Here is an 18,356-nt window from a genome sequence, read left to right on the forward strand (position 1 = left end):
TGAAATGTATTGTACAAAGGACTGAAAAAAATTGAAAATGCTCAAGAGTTTCAGGAAGGCAGAATGTAATTAACCAAACTGGAATATGGCTCTAGGCCAGAAAATTTAACACTAGTTCTTGGAAATGGGATAATCTGAAAGGGTTTTAGGAACTCAAAAACATATAGTCAATTTCTATGCATCTATGGCAATTCATGACAAGGAATTCTGAAATTCCCCTAAGGTGAAAAGATTTGGCATAGAAATGTTCATTCATTGATTTCAGTTTTCCAATTCATCAGCTGTTTCAGTTTTCTCAACAATTTTTCAGCAATGCTGCTAGTAAATAGTAAAATTGAGTGAAATTTTTACTTTTTCTTTTCTCCTTTCAATCTTTAGGTGTTAATAGCCCACATAAAAATCAGAATCTAAGGATCATTTGATATCAGATTATATTCAAGGATTTGCTTAATAAAATAAACAAGTATTATCAGATATATAATCTGGAATTGACTGATTTTAATTAGGGAGGCTAGAAATTATTGAAAGTACAGGATATTTTATGTAGATTTAATGTATTTGGGCTCAAATTCAAAAACATAATTTATTTCCTCCCAAAAAAGGAGCAATTAAAGAGAACAAAATGCACTGGTTCGTGAAAACTCCATAAAATGTATTGAACATAACAACATAGGTGTTAGCCAAAGTGAGAATTACTAAAAATGCTCACAAAGGTCAATAACAGTGTTACTAATTCGGTTCAATTTGATAGATTTATTCAAATTAAAGGTAATAAACCCGAGGTTTTGTCTTCATTTATTTCTACTGTCTTTGCATATCTAATATATATATAGCATAATGTGTGATATTTGTATATGTATATTTAAATTTTGTTTAAGTGCTATATACACACACAGAGTATCTCATTTGATCTTCACAACAGCTCTCCTAGGTAAGTGTCATTATTGTTCCCATTTTACAGATGAGAAAATGGTGAACGACATTAATTGAATAACTTGCCCAAGATCACAAACTTATCTTCTAAGTGAAATTCAAATGCAGGCTCTTCCAACCAATATAATCAGCTTCCTTTCTTTATTCTCTAAAATGATCTCCATTTTATCAGGTATATAGGTTGCTTGTACAAAGTAATTAACATAAAACTGAGCTTTTTGAGAGCAGCTCTATGCTCTCCGTTTTTCATTCAATATCAAGTGTTTTTTTTTTTTAAGGTTGCTTTTCTTTTTCTTTTTTTTTTTTTTTTAATCTTTCCGTTCCTTAGCTTGTTCATTCATTCTTTTTCAGTTTCTCTCCATAGCTTTCATCCATCCATCGGCTCACCCTTCCACCCCACTATCTAATCTATACCCATCCATCCATCCATCGCCTTCCCAGCGTTTAGTAGTACCACGTATCTGGCACATTCAAGGAAAGCTAGGGGACTTGACCACAAATCGTTGCTGCTCTGGTCAGTCACTTCTCTCTGGGTTTTATGTTCCATATCTGAGGGAGTTGTTCTAAGGAAATCAGGGTCTCTTAATCGTGTTTTGTTTTGTTTTTGGATGGATCCAATTGGCAGTCTGTGGAAGCCTCTTCTAGAAAGAGCGTTCTTAATACATAAAATAAAATAAATAGGGAAGCCAGTGAATAAAATCTCGCTTTTTTTTTCCCCTTAAAGTTTACTGGGTCCCAGGTTAAATATCTAAGGCGTACTCCGGCTCTTTTGTGTATGATTACACCAGAAACAGCGTTGTACACATTTTTGTTCATGGGGGGCAGGGGGGAGAATAATCAAGGTGGAAAGGGTCCGCAGGCCAAGCTGAATGCAGTCTCCCAAAGCCGAATCAGGCCCAGCGAAGTGCCACCACGATACGGGGGAAAGGGGAGCGGCCCAAGCCTGGGTTTCACTCGCTCATTCACTCATTCATTCTCTCGCCAGGAGGGGATTCGGAGGGACCCCGCGACCACTGACCGGGGACCGGAGGGAGAGGAGAGGCGGACGTCCGAGCCGGAGGTGGCAGCAGGCTCAGGGAAGGAGGGAGGCTGGGCTGGCCCCTAGCCTCTGGTCCGTGCAGACCCGGAGACCCTCAAGCTCTGGGCGTGTCCGGGCTGGAGGGGGGGGCGGGGAAGGGGGACACTGCGGCGTGATTGGTGCGGCGGCCTGCGCCGGAAGTGAGCGGCTGGCAGCGGGGAGCGGGGGGAGGGGGCGGCGGCGGCGGCGGCGTGAGTCAGTCAGTCAGTCAGTCAGTCGGGCGGGCGGGCAGGCGGGCAGGCGGGCAGGCGGGCGAGCGGGCGAGTCCTCGGACAGTCTGTCAGGCCGTCCGCCCGTCGGTGCGTCCGCGAGTGCCCCGCCGTGATTTGCAGCCTCGGACTTGCCCGCGGGGCGCGCGCCGCCGCCTCCCGGGAGGGGGCGTGTGTGGTGTTTGCGTGTGCGGCGGCTCTGCGGTCGGAGCCTCCCTTCTCCGCACTCCCCACCCAGCCGCCCGCCGGCCGGCCACGCAGCGCGCGGGGCGGGAGCAGCCGAGGCTGCCGAGGGAGGAAGCGGCGCGGCCCGTCTCGGCCCGGCCATCGCGGCGGTGAGTGAGCCAGGGGCGCCGCCTCCCCTTCCACCGCGCGCGGCCCCCGGGGCTGGGATGGGGGTGGGGGACGGGGCGTGGCAGGCGTGGTCCCTCCCGCGGCCCCCTCCGTGGAGCCGCCTGGGGGCGCCTGGGACCTCGCCGGTGGGGGCCGCGGCCCGAGACAGACAATGAGCAAGCCGGCTGCCGAGCACTGCCCCTCGCCCGGGCTCCTGGGGGGGAGGGGGCGCCCCGGCGAGTGACCCCCGCGCTCTTCCGCCTCGCCGGCCGGGCCTGGGAGGCGGGAGGTCACTGCTGTGCTCGGGGTCCTTGTTCTTCTGCCCCGGGCTCTGGGCTGGCGACTCCGGCTTCGGCCACTCGTCCCGGGGTCGGATCCGGAAATCCAAAGGGCAGCCGCTGGGGCTGTAATTTTTCGGAGCTGGGGGGTGGGGAAATGGGGAGATCGCTTCCTTTTCCGAAACGATTCCCCAGTGTCCCCACGGGATTTGCTGGATCCTTCTGATCACCGCCGATTTAATGTCTTCCCAGACATGTGGCATGATCGAAAAGCTTCTAATCAGAGGGAGCAATGAGTGGAGCCGCACTCCTAGCTTTGAAATAGGTTGTCATGACACCTCCAGGAGCAGTTGTTCTTGACCAAATTCATTTTCCCACTTGCTACTAGTATGGATTAAATTTTTTCCCCTGCATCGTTCCTTATGAATGTGGGAAGAGCTGCTTAGAACCAGAAAAAATCATTGTGAAGCTAGGAGAAGGGAGAGATTGTAATAGGGAGAGTGTCTATGTGGATATATAAAACTTTAGCCTATTCTGTGTCTTATATTCATGTTTTGTGCGTGTACATGAGTATATATGTATGAATATATTGTATCTTGTATTTATTTTACGTGTGTATATCTATATGCATATATGCATCGATTTTGATTTAGTTCATCATTTTTCTTAGTCTTCTGCATAGATGATAAGAATGTCTTTAATTTAGTTTAAGTACTACGAACGGATGAAATTCTTTTTCTTATTCCTGAATGACAATAGTTTAGCTTAAGGGTTATATAAGGTAGAACTAAGATATAAGAAAAAGGGGAAATATGTTCTGTGACCACTATATATATATATAGAATTGAGCTATTAGATGTTTAAAAAGCAATTTGATAATATCACTGTGCATTTATTTATGTACCATTTTTGTGCGTGTGTGGTTTTTGTCCATTTAACATTCCTGTTAAGGATGGGTGCTAGCCCCATTTAAATACAGAGAAATTTTCAATGTTGAAGTCCAATGAATTGAGAGATCCAGTTGATTCGAATTGGGACTTTTTCTATCAGCAGATTCTGGTTTCAACTTTGAAGGCTTATCTTTAAGGCATATCTATTTAAATCATTAATCCTAGTGATTTTATCCAGTAATCACATAGGATTTTAGTAGGAGGGGAGGATATAGAAATCATTTAGTTCAACTCCTCACTTTACAGTGGAAAGCAAGTCCAAAGAGTAATTTATCTTAGTAGTAAGTATATTTTGAACCTAGATCTTCCAATTCCAGATCCAGTGCAGTGTCCTTTTCCTTACAGCACACTGCCTTATTTGTACCCACAAGGTGGCACTCCCACCAAAGCCAGAATTGAAAGCTTTGTATATTACAACACTGAATTAATTACTAATCCTTCAGAGAAATAAGAGCCAAAGAGAAAACAAATTGAAGAGAAGACAACTTTGCTTCAGGGTTTCTTACCTCCCAAGAAATACTAAATTTCCATCATTACTGAGGAAGTTGGAAGAGAAGTGAACAGGAAGGCAAAATGGGGAAGCTGGATAGCTTTCTAGTATGCTGGAGTCAAGCTTTCCTTGTGTGGTATTGTTTTTATTTCTTGTGTTCTGAATTCCACAAACTTTGAGATCTAGTCATATTTAAACATAATCAAGCTTTTGTTAAATGTCTATTAAGTGCCAGGCATTGTGCTTGGCTCTGAAGATACAAAGACACTTCTAAGTACAAAATTGCATTACAGAGCCAAATGTGACTTTTGAATGATCTTTTCTAATATTCTTGTTAACTTGGATAATCAAGCTGGAATATAATACAAAATAATTTGTAATTGTATAGAATATTATTCCTTTTTGGTAAGAGGAAAAAAACTAAATTTTTAGACTTACTAACTACACAAGTGTCATACAGCACAAGAAATTAGGCAAACTGAACACAATAAGCACAAGGTCATTGTATATTGTTTGAAGCAAACTGTCACTGCCGTTATCACTGCTCACAACTATCACTTTATTCCCTTTCTAAATAAACTATTACTTTATGCATAGTATTTTGGCTAATCATAATACTATTTAAAGATTTTTGGAATATATTTTCTGTGAGAAATGCTCTTGTCTTAAGTTGCAAGTCAGTCAATATATATTAAATGCCTACTATATGCCAGACGCTGTTCTGAGTGCTGAGGTTAGGATGAAAGGCAGAGTAAATGCATATCTTCCATGAGCTCACAGTTTAATAGGGGAGACAATATGCAGAATATATATATATATATATATATATATATATATATATATATATATATATACAGATATGATACAGATTACATACAAACAGGATAAATGGGAGTAGGGGTTAGAGAGAAGACATAAGATTAAGATGGACTGAGAAAGGTTTCTTGAAGAAAGTGGAACTTTACCTGAGACTGGAAGGCAACTAGGGAAAAGAAGTGGATATGAAGAGGGAGTGTTCCAGGGATGAAGGAAGCCAGTGAAGATGAAGAGTCAAGAGAGGAACAGCAAAATGATATGTGTCACTGGATCAGAATATTTGGAAGAGAGTAAGACTAGAAAAATAGGAAGGGTCCACGTTATAAAGTGCTTTAAAAGCCAAACAAGATTTTATGTTTAATCTAGGAGGTGATGGGGGCTACTGAAGATTATTGAGTAGGGAGATAATGTGCTCATACCTGCTCTGTTTAGGAAGCTTAATTTGACAACTGAGTGGAGGAAGAATTGAAATGGGGAGAGACTTAAGGCAGGGAAACCAATTAGCATGCTTCATTCAAGAAGAGAACCTGTGACATCATCTTGACTTACAAGTGAATTAGATTTAAGGGAGGCAGAGCTGTGCAAAGTCATCAGCCCCACTCCTCCAGAATCATTGGAATACAGTGATAAGACATAGGTCAGGATGACTGATGATGGTGCTGGATACAGTGGAAGACCCTGGCCTTTTTAAACTAAAGTCTTTTTCAGGTCTAGGTTTTTCCTAAAGCAGTACCTAAGCAATAATTAAAAGGTAGGGAAAAAATTGAATCAAAAGATGGACTAATGGGGCAGCTTGGTGGTGCAGTGGATAGAGCACCAGCCTTGAAGTCAGGAGGACCTGAGTTCAAGTGTTACCTCAGACACTTAACACTTCCTAGCTGTGTGACCCTGGGCAAGTCACTTAACCCCAATTGCCTGAGCAAAAAAAAAAAAAGATGGATTAATTTGACTTCATAGAAAAATCAATCTGGGAGGGAAAGAACTTCAGTTTCTGCTTGAAACAGAAACAGTTGTTATTTACATTCACTTTATTTTATCAAAAACCAAATAATAAGCCTAAGCTGGAATCTATTATTGGTCAGTTAATGAGAGCTAGAATGATTTGGATTTGAAGGCGTAGTCATATAGTTCCACTTGCAGCCCAATAGTCTTTATCAAATTTTGAACTATATTTACCAGAATTTTATTTGAAGAAATCATAAATAAAAACTACATCAGGAAAAAGAGTTAATTGTTCCAACTTTTCTAACTAGTTCAAGTGTGAAGTGATAAGAAAATTGCAAGAAAAAAGAGGATTTATGCACAAAAGGTAGAAATGACACAACTTGGCTAGTGTTGGGATATTGGGAGGGAGATAAAACATAGAGTCAAGGTTAAGGTTATTATCCTGAGTGACTGATGATGTGATAACCATGACAATAATAGGGAAGTTAAGAAGAGGGGAAAGATTTCACTTTGGGGCAAGTTGAGTTTAAAGATGTGTCTGGGATTTCCAGTTTGAGATGTCCAGTGGGCAGTTGGAGATGCAAGACTAGATATCAGAAGAGGTTCTTACTGGTCATCTGAGACGCATCTGTATGGAGGTGATTGAAACTGTGAGAGCTGCTGAGAATGTAAAGTCAGGTAATGTAGAGAAGGTACAGTATAAACTTAGGGAGCCTCTCAGTTATTGAATATGACATAGATGAAGATCCAGAAAAAGAGATAGAAAATGAGTTGGTCAGACAGATAAAAGAATCAAGAGAGGGCAAGATCTCAAAAACCTAGAGAAAAGAGAATAATGGAAGAAAATAGGATAGCAGATGTCATCAAAGACTGCAGAGAGGTCAACAAAGATGCAGATTGAGATCTGATAATTAATTGTAACTTTGAAGAGAGCAATTTCAGTTGAATCATGTGGTCAGAAGCTAGGCTGCCGAAAAGAGAATGAGAAGAAAGGAGAGTAGACACTAATTATAAACAGCCTTCTCAAGGATTTAGTCACAGAAAGGAGGAGCAATATAGGACAGAACCTATTGGACTGATGAATCAAGGGTTTTTTGAAGATGGGGGAGACATGAGCATATTTATAAGCGGGATAGAAGCAGCCACTACACAGAGTGCATTGATAATTAATGAGAGCATAAGGATGAGGGAGGACAATGTGCTGGAGAAGATGGATATTATAGGATCACTTGTGCATGGATTGGGGTTTGTCTTGGCAAGAAGGGTAAGATGAAGATTTTTACTTCATGAAAAATGAGAAGGAAGAGGTAGCAGAAGGTATTTAAATTGTTAGATGAGGAAGAGGGGAGTGTGAAAATAGCAGATGACCTTCATTTTTTGTTTGAAAAATGAGGCAAATTTTCTGCTGAAAGAGTGAGGAAGCTGTGAAAAGTTTGGAAAGAGATAAAGAGTTTTGGGAAAGCCACTGTGATGGAAGCAATAGTGAATTGGTTATGGAAGTATAAAAGAATCCAGTTGAGCTTAAGTAACACAAACTTGTAACAGATCCAGATAGTACAATTTCATGATTTTGTGGCAACTGGGTGATTTGTCAATTAGAGCACTAGATCTACACTTAGGGACACCTGAGTTCAAAATCTATCCTCAGACCTTTACTAGCTGGGTGACAATCAGCAAGTCATTTAAACTCTGCCTCAGTTTTCTTGATTGTAAAATGAAGAAACTAATAACACAACTCAGAATTGTGAGGATTAAATGAGATCATATTTGTAAAGCACTTAGCACAGTACCTGTCATATAATAGATGTTTAATAAATGCTAACCTTCCTTTTTTCCCTGCTCTCCTCTCTTTCTCCCTGACTCCCTCCTGCCTTGTCCAGCAGCATAAGGATTGAAGGCATATGGTTAAAAGATGTTACTTAGTCTTTCAGTTAAATTTTCTGGGCCTCAATACCCACACATATATGATAAGGAGATAAGATTATTTGATAAGTTCCCTGTTCCTGAAATCAGCTGTCTCCTATTCTGAAAATGTAGTGGCTATTTTTGAATCACTATTGCCCTTCTTAAGAGAGTTTTCATCATATCACTTTCCTGCTCAAAAGTCTTGAATGGTTTCTTAGTACCTAGAAAACAAAGAGTTTTCTTTTGGAGAAAAGTTGTCCAAATGTGTTCTGTAGTGATTCATAAGTCTTTTATAAAAATATAATTTTATTACCAGTGAATCAGATTGTTTGAAGCAGTTGGAGAAAATCGGCAGTGGAAAGGCACCAGAATGAAGGGAAATGTGAAGAAAAATTATTTTAGGAAGCATTATTAACCCATGAAAAGATCATTCAGATTTCCAATGAAGAGATCACTTGTCGGCCCTAGAAAACATTTTCAATAGAGTGATGGAAACCAGATTGCAAGGGATTAAGAAAAATGAATGATAAAAAAATACAGGGGAAGTTCTTAACCTTTTTCTGTTAGAGAGAATTTGAGAACTTTTTCAGTGAAAGAAAGAAGGCAGGATAGTAATTGAGATATTACTCTTCTCAAATATACAAAGTAGGTTAAAATTTCAGTTACTTATACTATAATGTATATATTCATTCCTAAAAAACTTGGGTAATGCAATAAAAACTGTAGGAAAAATGGAGATAGGGGACAACACTTAAAAACCAAGTCTGTGACACATTTATTCAGTAAATATGATTTTACCTAGAAAGATCCAAGTTTGCTTGGAGAAGTGGGGGCCAGGAAGGTTCCAGTTTGTAGTTTTCTGAATTGTTACTGTTTTAAGCCACATGACATCATGCATAAACAAACCAAAATTCAAGTTGTTCTCTTCAGGTGGAACAAATTTATGTTTGCAAAAAGAGTATTATAGCAGAATCGACTTTACATTTGGAGAAGGTAGTGGGGAGAGGTATATTGAAGATAAACTAGTGAACATGTTTTAGGAGGAAAGTATCTGGAGAGTATTAGAACTATAAATATGGAGGGACAGGAACTGACTCCTCTATTGAGTTGCCAAAATTCACAGCTTAAATTATGAAATATTTTCCCATTAAAAACTAGGTAATTTTATGAGTTTTCTTTAGAAGGACTTTATCAATACTGTCTTATAAATAGGATACATATCTGTGTGTCCATGCAAATATCAAGGTAGAGAACTTGACATGGATAGTTCCTCAGAATTAACTTTAAATGTTAGTTGAAAATCGAGGAGATACAGACATAGATATTTTGTATTTATGTGCATGTGAATAAAATTGGTATTATTGACCCTAGAATTATATACAGAAATACCCAGAAGCTTAGACAAAATTTTTACTGCTTTTTGTGTTATACTCTTCCTTTATAGTTGACTTATTTCACATGCTTGTAACAAATCAGAGTGGAGAAGAAAGGCATTTACTTCTTTTTTCTTATCAGTTGCCTTTCCTCAGCACCAAGAACTTATGTCATTAGCTTTTGATAAGTTTTAATCAAAATCTTTTGAGTACTGATTGGTAGATGATGGAACTCATTATCTTTGTGCTTTTCTCGCCTATCGTCTCTTTGGTGGGAGATAGAAAGCATGTTTCAAATATCCTTAGCCTTCTGTGTCTGATTTCAAAGTACTTTTCCATTATATCACTGTAGAGATTGTTTAAGTTGTTCTCTTTGGTCTACTCTTGGTCTCTATTCAGCATCAAGTCATCTTGTGATTTTTGTCTTGTGTTGCTTTTAGAACTTATTTTTGTTTTCTACAACATAAAAGAGCTAATATAAATATTTTAATATGAGTCTTCACTTCTTTGATGTCTGTTGATATTATTGGACTTAAAGGTTGAAAAAAGAAGAAACTTAATTTTAGCCCACAAAATATAGGTATTTTCTATGTAGTATAAGTTTATTGTTATAAAGAAAAATCCAGTTCCACAAAAATTTATTAAGTACCTGTGTGCAATAAAATACAATATCTGTTCTCCAGGAATTTATATCTCATTGTGGGAAACAACATATAAAACAGATTAGCAAATACAAGGCTGTTTGGTTGAAGGAAACATTATTAACAACTAAAATAGTCAAAAAAGCATTTCCATAAGAGAGAATATCTGAGTTGAGCCTTAAAAGCAGTTAAGGATTTTTATTGTTGCAAGAGAAGAGGGAATAGATTCCTAATCACAGTTTTTGCCAAGGCATGAAAGCTGAAAGGTGGAATGTCAAGTTCAGGGAACAAGCAAGTTGGCCATTTTTGTTTGGGATGTGGAATGTGTAAATAGGACTAATGTGAGATAGATCTAGGCAGGGGTCCTCAAACTTTTAAAATAGGGGGCCAGTTCACTGTTCCTCAGACTGTTGGAGGGCCTGACCATAGTTAAAAACAAAAACTTTGTTTTGTGGGCCTTTAAATAAAGAAACTTCATAGCCCTGGGTGAGGGGGATAAACGTCCTCAGCTGCCGAATCGGGCCTGCGGGCCGTAGTTTGAGGACCCCTGATCTAGAGGCTAATCCCAGATCGTGAATGATTTAAATGCTACATTGGTGTGGGAGGTATTGTATTTAGTACTTTAGGCAATAGTTCTGAAGCATTTTTGAGCGGGCAAATGATATGGTCAGACCTGTGCTTTGGGAAGATTGTTTGACAGATTAGATTAAAAAAGAAAAAGAATGGAAAATTAGGAGGCTGTCGTGATATTAGTTGAGACTGAAGATGTGGCAAGGTTTATGGCAGTGGAAGGGAAAGGGACAGATGCAAGACATGCTGTAAAGAAAGAATTGATAGGAATTGACAACTCGGCAAATAAATAGTTGAATTGGATCAAGACTATGAGGAGTGGAAAGTGAAGCCAAGAAAAAGAAAATGTTGATATTGAACTAGGGCTGTTTATGTATAAATTAGCTTTTCTTCCCCATAATGCCAAGCTATTCTCTTACTTAAACCTTTTAAAAATTCAGGCAACTAGGGACTGGTTGTGGTTGAAGAAAGAAATATGCAGGAACAGAAGGTTGCTTCATTTTACTTGTATGCAAATTTCCTGGTAAATGGATAAAGTCCACTGAGAGAGAAGTCCTGTATAAAGAACTTTCTATATTTTTTTATTATATCTGAAATATAGCTATATTATAATATGACTAAATATTTTAAGTAAATGTTTTATGTTCCTAGAAGCAAATTAAAGTAATTAATTCAAGAAAATTCCTGCCCCTTAAAAAAAATTCATTTGATAATTCAGCAATATTGGACATAGTTATGTTGGATTAGTTTCATATCTTTGCTTATATTTAAATTGCTTTGATAAACCTTTCCTTTGCCGCCTTTTATTAAAGTCTATTGAAACCCACAGTGACCATTTACCTCAATCATCATATCCTTTTATCTTGTGTCTGTTGATTTTTGCTCCCCCTATGCTTTTTTGCTTTTTTCAGAATTTTGATTCTCTCTTTTAAAGTCTTTCTTCTCTTTAGTCCTTTTCTCTTAAGGTGTGTACTTTAAAACTATCCTAGATTTTTGAAGCAGACTTCTTATTTTTATTTTAATTTGTTATAATTTTTATCTTCAAAATTTTTTGATAAAAGTGCTTTGTAAATCCTAAAGTCTGCTAAAAAATACATTATTATTTTCTTTCTAAGACTATAGTCAATCATCCCCTTTCTTTGCCCTTTAATTTGCTCCCTCCTCCTCCCATCCCCAGCAGCAACCAATTGTTGATGGTTGACTTTCTGAAAACTTTTAGGCCACTGGTCACTTGGTTTTGTCCACAGTACCCCAGGCTAGGCTTTTCATTGATATTTCCTTAAAATTTTACCTTCACCCATCTCCTTCTATGCATTTTTTAAAGTATTTTTACTGGTCTCTACAGCCTTTCTTGGCTATGGCTATCTTTGGATGCTTCATTGATTTACCACTGCTGCGTTTCTGTTGATTGGGATGTTCCAGAAGCAAATAATCTCTTCTGATAGGGCTTTCTGTTAAAAATGATTTATATGTCTCCCAATTATGGAATATCCATTTTTCCTTCATATATGGTGAAGCTCATTTTTACCATGTAGGTCATTCTGGAATGCATCCTGTGCGTCATTTTTCTTAGGAACACATTATTATTCTATTTCCTCCTAAGTTTTCTGGTGGATATAAAATAGTCTTGCATTGTTAGGATCCCCTTTCCTTGGTTTTGAAGATCTTTCTCTTGATGCTTAAAGAACTTTTTTCCTGAATTGAATTTAATTGCTAGATGTTTTGGAATTTTTTTTGGAGGTGACCTGTGAATTATTTCACTTAATATTTAATTTTCTGTGTGTGGAAGTTATTTTCTGCATTGTGGTGTAAAGATTATTGTCTTATTCTTCTGGGAGAACCTATGCACTTCCTGTTTTCAAGATCAATATATTTTATTATACAACATTTCCTTTTCATGTTAATGCTTTCTGTATCTTCTATATTGTCCTTAACTTCCATATATTTGCTTTTCCAGTTTGTTGTTCTTGTTCTTTGATGAGATTTGCCATCACAGATTCCAATTTGGTTAGTTATTTTTTTTGTTTGTTTTTAATTCTGCCCCTTATTTTTGCTGTTGGGCCATCTTTTAATTCTCATTTCTCTTTTGAACCACTCAGGAAGAGTATATTGTGGTTCCTTGTTCTTAAATTCCAAAACATCTACTGTATCATCAAATGTTGGATCATTTTCCTTTGTTTTGCAGTGTTTACTCATAAATACTGAATTTGCTTAATAGATTGGAAGACCATTTTTCCTGCTGTTCTTAATGTTTTCCTAGTTGACTTTCCACTATGCCTTTCAGATTAATTTACATGTGTATCTTTCAAGTTCTTTGTATTTTCTTCTTATGGAAATTTTTGGTAATTTCAGTCTTTTTTTTATTCTTGATTTTTCCTGATTTTCACTTTCTGATCCTGTCCCCTATGATGGTGATTTCCTTGGAGGAGGGATCTCAAAACATCTCAGCTTCCTTCCAAATTGGGTAATTCATGGTTCACAAGCATAGGTCTCTTCCTAAACTGACTATTGGGTGATGCACTGAATTAATCCAGAATTATGAAACCTAAACTTTCCATTATAAATAGGAAATTTGATGCAAGTCTTTCCATAATATATCCTCCATTTACTCTATATGCCAAGGAAGCCTCTGGTCTCAGGTATTTCTGTTCAAAAATAAATTCAACATTAAGAGGTTCTGCAATGGCATTATAAATTATTCCTCCAGTAATGAAAAAGTAAGACAGCATTACAGTACCAAGGTGGACACCAACATAGCTGATAGCATGTAGGCCCAAGGCAGCTTTTTCAACTTCAGATTGGGATACTTAAAGACCATGAAAAGCAGGTGATATAGTGTCTCTATTGTTAACTGCACTATATGGTGGCCCCAAGCCCCTTGTTTGAAGCACTGGTAGAGCTGCCACTGCCATCCTGTGCAGCACTGGAAACTTGATTAATTTTTAATGTTCTGACTGATAAAATAACATTACAAATACTGCAGAGCTCCTAAACCATAATATTTTTAGAGGAGATACCCTCATGATAGCAATACATGATAGCAATTACAGGATTAAGTTTATTCCAGATTGTCAGATTATACTGTGCCATGCAATATACAAAGCAGTGAGAATAAAAGACAAAAGTGAAATAAATGGTCCTTGAGCTCCAGGAGCTTATATTCTATAGGGAGAAAAACTTGTACCCATAATAAGTACATGCAGATTGTTTACAAAATGAATAACAAGATGTTGGGAGTTGCTAGCAGTGAGGAGTTCAAGAGGCCTCTCTTATAAAAAGTTGTACTTAAACTAAACTTGAGGTGAGCATATATTCTAATTATGAAAGACTGGCAGTCAAAAGCATGGTGTGAATAAGAATTGAAATGTATTCTGTGAGGTAGACAATGGCAGACGGAACTATTTTATTGACAGAGCTAGATTAAACTGTCACATTGAATACTGCCAGGAGATAAACACTGTCCTTGATCTAGCATGTTCCTTCACTTCAATCATCACTTAAGCATTACCAGACCTAAACAGACTATTGAAGACTATGAAGGTGCCAGACATCACTGAGAGGTGGTGAATTTGGGTACTTCAGAGTTGAAGGAGGCATTTGGACTAGACCTAAGTCAGCCAAAATCTAATTTAACCAGATCAGGCAAAAATTGAAAATATGTCAAAATAGTATGTTAGCTTCTGGTACAGGAAGGTTTTAAAATATAACAGTGATATAGGTGGCTCTGGGAAGTTGGGAACTGGCATTGAATGTACTATCAATTAGAGGTATAGCACTCTTTTGAGAAAACTAATGGTGCAATACTAGGAGCAGAGTTAATTATGTTATTGGAATGAGACAATATGCATATAGATCATTCTATACACAGTATAATTAAGGATGATGAGCCTTTTTATATTTTAGCAAGGCATAAATATTTTCTCTTTATTAATCCAAGCAGTTAACTTTAATTATTTTTTTCTAATAGGGTTCTTGGTGAATATTGTTTTTTATTGTTTGCTGTTCTTATTATTATGCCAGGTAGTAGATGAAATGAGTGAGAAAACAAAGATTCAAGCTTCCAAGCATATCAGTTTATTAAATAATGCATGCCAATTTCAAATTAAACGAGTTCCAGGCCTTTCCTCAACTTTGGCACTGGCCTTTGAATAAAGGGCATGGGGGGAGATCTTAATGCATTGAAGACCAGTTAATTAAAAGAAAACTATCAACTAGCTTACAAAATTAGATAATATGACTTCTGATTGAAGGAAAGATTAGAGACATTCCACGTTGGGCAAGGGAAAGTGAACAGGTATTACTCCCTGAAATCAAAAAAATAGGTGTCCTATTCTCCTCAAGTGTCTGGCAAAAATAAAAGAATATACAAATAATAATTGATCAGTAGGGGGCCAGTTTTTAGATAAAACATGGGTTACCTGAGATGTATAATTGTGAGAAGATTCCTTGCATCAGTCTTCACATATGAGACTGAGGTCTCTGGTCAACATAATCTAGATCCTTAGTTAAATGGATCTCTAAGCAAAAATTAGCTACTTGCAAGGGCTAAGGTTTAAACAGTGTAACAAATTCCTTTCACAATTCCCACAGTTGAATAAAGTTTTCTTACAAGACAGAATTGAACTAGACATATAATTGCATAGAAAGGAAACTCAGCAAGCTCCAGAATTGAGTCATAAGATGGAATCAATATAGTTCACCCATTTATCCCTACTCCTTGCTGTTCTAATCTCATTACCTAAAGAGATTTATTAAATATATTTGTGTGGGTTTTAAATGCTATATGCTGTATCTTGTTAATAGTCATAAGATTCATATTTATGCACATAAATTATCACTGAAGTTACACTTATATATCAGCATTTTTGTAGGAAAAAATAGAATAGAAGGGAAATCCCCATTTTGCAGAGGAGGAAACTAAGAATTAGAAAGGTTAAATGATTTATTTATCCATTAGCATGAAGCTATTAAGTCTCTTATTGGGGTTCTGAACCCAGGTCTGCATATTCCAAGTTTGACATTCTCCATCACACTTCGGAGGAAAGTGAAGATTAGTTTGAGCTAAAAAAGTTGGAAAATATTTCATAGACAAGAGAGTTCTTAAACAGACAACAATTGCTTCCATCTAATTCACATCCAATCAGTTAAATTATTGACAAAAACTATAAAATATCTTCACAATCCATTGCCATATCTCTATTCCTACTATTATCGCACTAGTATAGGTTTTGATAGCCAATGGATTTAAAAAAAAAAAAAATCCACCAACTGTAACTTTTCTTTGCTTTCTTGATCAAACTTTGGTTCAATAGATTTTCTTATTAGTTGTGGAGGTGTATTAAGTGAGCTGGATAAAAATTCTGACTCACTCTACCATCTTGACTATTCCCTCTTTCTCTTTCTTTATGGATATTCACTCCCTGAAAAAGTATGTCTATCCTTGAAACTTAAATGATCACTTATATGGAATTTATTGAGATTGAATCACACTCGAACAACACTGATTGAAACAAAACTTTTAACTTCCTTTTGTCCATCCTGGGTCATTTTCCATGTCTCTAAGTAGCCTGATGACCTTCCATCCGGAGGTTGCTAGACTTTGTTGGCACACTCCTCAACTTTCTCTTACTGCAGCTCAGAACTCCCAAACTGACTTAACAGCTTCATCCTCCCCAGCAGCAGATGACTATTTCTATCACATACAGTATCTGGAGTGCTTGCTCACTGAGTATCATAACAGTTCAGCCCTTTGAGGAGCCTAGAATGTATATTAGTATGAAACAATTTAGAGAGCTCTAAACTTATTAAGGATGATCTAGTCACAATTTATTTAACACTTTAAGAGTTAACAATCTTGTGAAGAAGGTAAAGCAGTAGCCTTTTAGCTAAAGAGAGGATATGGCAGGGATCCTTTTCCTTTATGAGAGAAGAATGGATTAGAAGTAGAGCATAGGTAGGAGGACTTTTTTGGAGACTGGCAGTAGTTCAAGTAGACAATCGTAAATAAACAGTTGTGGAGTCAAGAATAAAATGGGAAGGCTAAGGGATAGATTTTGGAGGCATAATCTGCTATATTTGATTATTGATTTAATATGAAGAGTAAAAAGGAAGAATTAAAAATGATACTTAGGTTTTGAACCTGCTCAAAAATCTGTTGGGAGCAGTGAGGTGGCCCAGTGAATTGAGCACTGACCTTGGAGTTAAGAGGATGGGAATTCAACTCCAGGTCTCAGACACTTGACACTTACTAGTTGTGTGAATATGGATAAGTCACTTAACCACTATTGCTTTGGGAGAGGAAAGGAGAGAGGAAGGGAGAGGAAGAGAGAGAGGAAAAGAGGGAGGTAGGGAGGGGGAGAAGGAGAAGGAGAAAGGGAGGGAGAGAAGCATATTGAATTGGAGCCACTTAACTTTTCTGAACCTCAATTTATTTATCTGTACCATGAAGGATAATACTTGAATTACCCACCTCACAGGGTCATTGTGAACAAAATACTTTCTATACCCTTAAAAACACTACAGAAATTTGAGGTGATGGTGTTATAATGGTACCATAGATAATAATGAAGTATAGGTTTTTGAAAAGAGAATTTTAGACATGTCTAACTTGAGGTGCTAATGGGACACATTCTTTTGGACAGTTTGAAGTTATATATCTGTATGAGGACTGAAAAAAAGGCCATTGGATTTGATGACTAGAAGTTAGTGGTGGTTATTAAAAATTGAGTTTCTCTAGTGTGGTGCAGATGGAATTCAAAGAACATGGGGCTAAGAGGCTGGAGATATCAGATATAAGACAACTTTTTTGAAAAGCTTGGTCTTGACTAGGAAGATAGAGATGGATAGTTTAGAAAAGTCAAAAGAAAACTTTTTAGAATGGGGAGCTACACACTGACAAATATTGGAAGGAGCTAGTGGGAAAGAAGTGATTTATAAGATTTTTAGATGTAGAAGAGAATTTAGAGATTATCTAATTCTTTCTCATTACAAATAAGGAAATAAACTCAGCTAGGATTTGCCCAAAGTCACACATGTACTAAGTAACAAAGTCAGGATTTCAATCTAGGGGTTAATTCTAGATCCAGTACTCTTTCTGCTATATCACTGCATTGAAGTGAGTTGAAGATGATAGAAAGAAAGAGAGAAATAGGAGGGAAGAAAGGAAGGAGAATGGGAAGGATTGCTGTTAGTGAGTGAGTTTAGTCTTAGAAATAGGAGGCAAAGTAATTTATTGTAAGTAGGGATGGGAATGAGGAGAATGGGATTTTGATGAGAGAGAAAAAGGTTCATAATAGCACAATCATGGAAATGAGAAGGGAGCCATTATAAATACAGTACAGAAGAAACAGGCAGAAGCTGAGGCTCTGGACTTCAGGTAGGTGGTAATGCAGGCTATATTGATAGTGATGTGTGATAAATTTATATGAAGCAAAGTCAGTTTTATTTTTTGAACTTGGCACAACAGAGAAATTGAATAGTCTTGAGTAGTGTTAGAGGATCCAGGTAAAGATTAAGAATTTTGGTGTCTAGAATATGTGCTATGAAAGTAAGTTCATAACACAGAAAAGCATTTGGGAGGAATTCCAAATTCTTTTATTAACAGGGTTTGAGGGTTACTTACATAATAATTCTCTCTTTTGAGAGAGACTAATTCAAATTTCTATGAACTTCACGGTGTAAACCTTGAAGAAATAAAACTTACTGAGCCAAAATGCTAATTTTATTGAATGTTTGTGTTATTAACCCCATATTTAATATTGAAATTAACCATCTTATAGAAATGAGCCACTATTGAGATTTTTTTAACCTGTGTTATCAAACCAAATGAGGTATCT

General features: G+C 37.5%; 1 protein-coding gene across 6 annotated transcripts in view; it reads left to right on the forward strand.

Moving 5' to 3' along the window:
* The first annotated feature begins 2,482 nt into the window (after nucleotides 1-2,482).
* Nucleotides 2,483-18,356, forward strand: part of RAPH1 (Ras association (RalGDS/AF-6) and pleckstrin homology domains 1) — a 94,465-nt gene continuing 78,591 nt past the window's right edge. For all 6 annotated transcript variants that reach the window (XM_031958246.1, XM_031958248.1, XM_031958249.1 and 3 more), the window contains exon 1: nucleotides 2,483-2,555. The gene's annotated coding sequence lies outside the window, so the exon portion shown is untranslated. The remainder of the gene's footprint in view (nucleotides 2,556-18,356) is intronic.

Source organism: Sarcophilus harrisii, chromosome 3 (genome assembly GCF_902635505.1).
Source record: "Sarcophilus harrisii chromosome 3, mSarHar1.11, whole genome shotgun sequence".
NCBI lineage: Eukaryota > Metazoa > Chordata > Mammalia > Dasyuromorphia > Dasyuridae > Sarcophilus > Sarcophilus harrisii.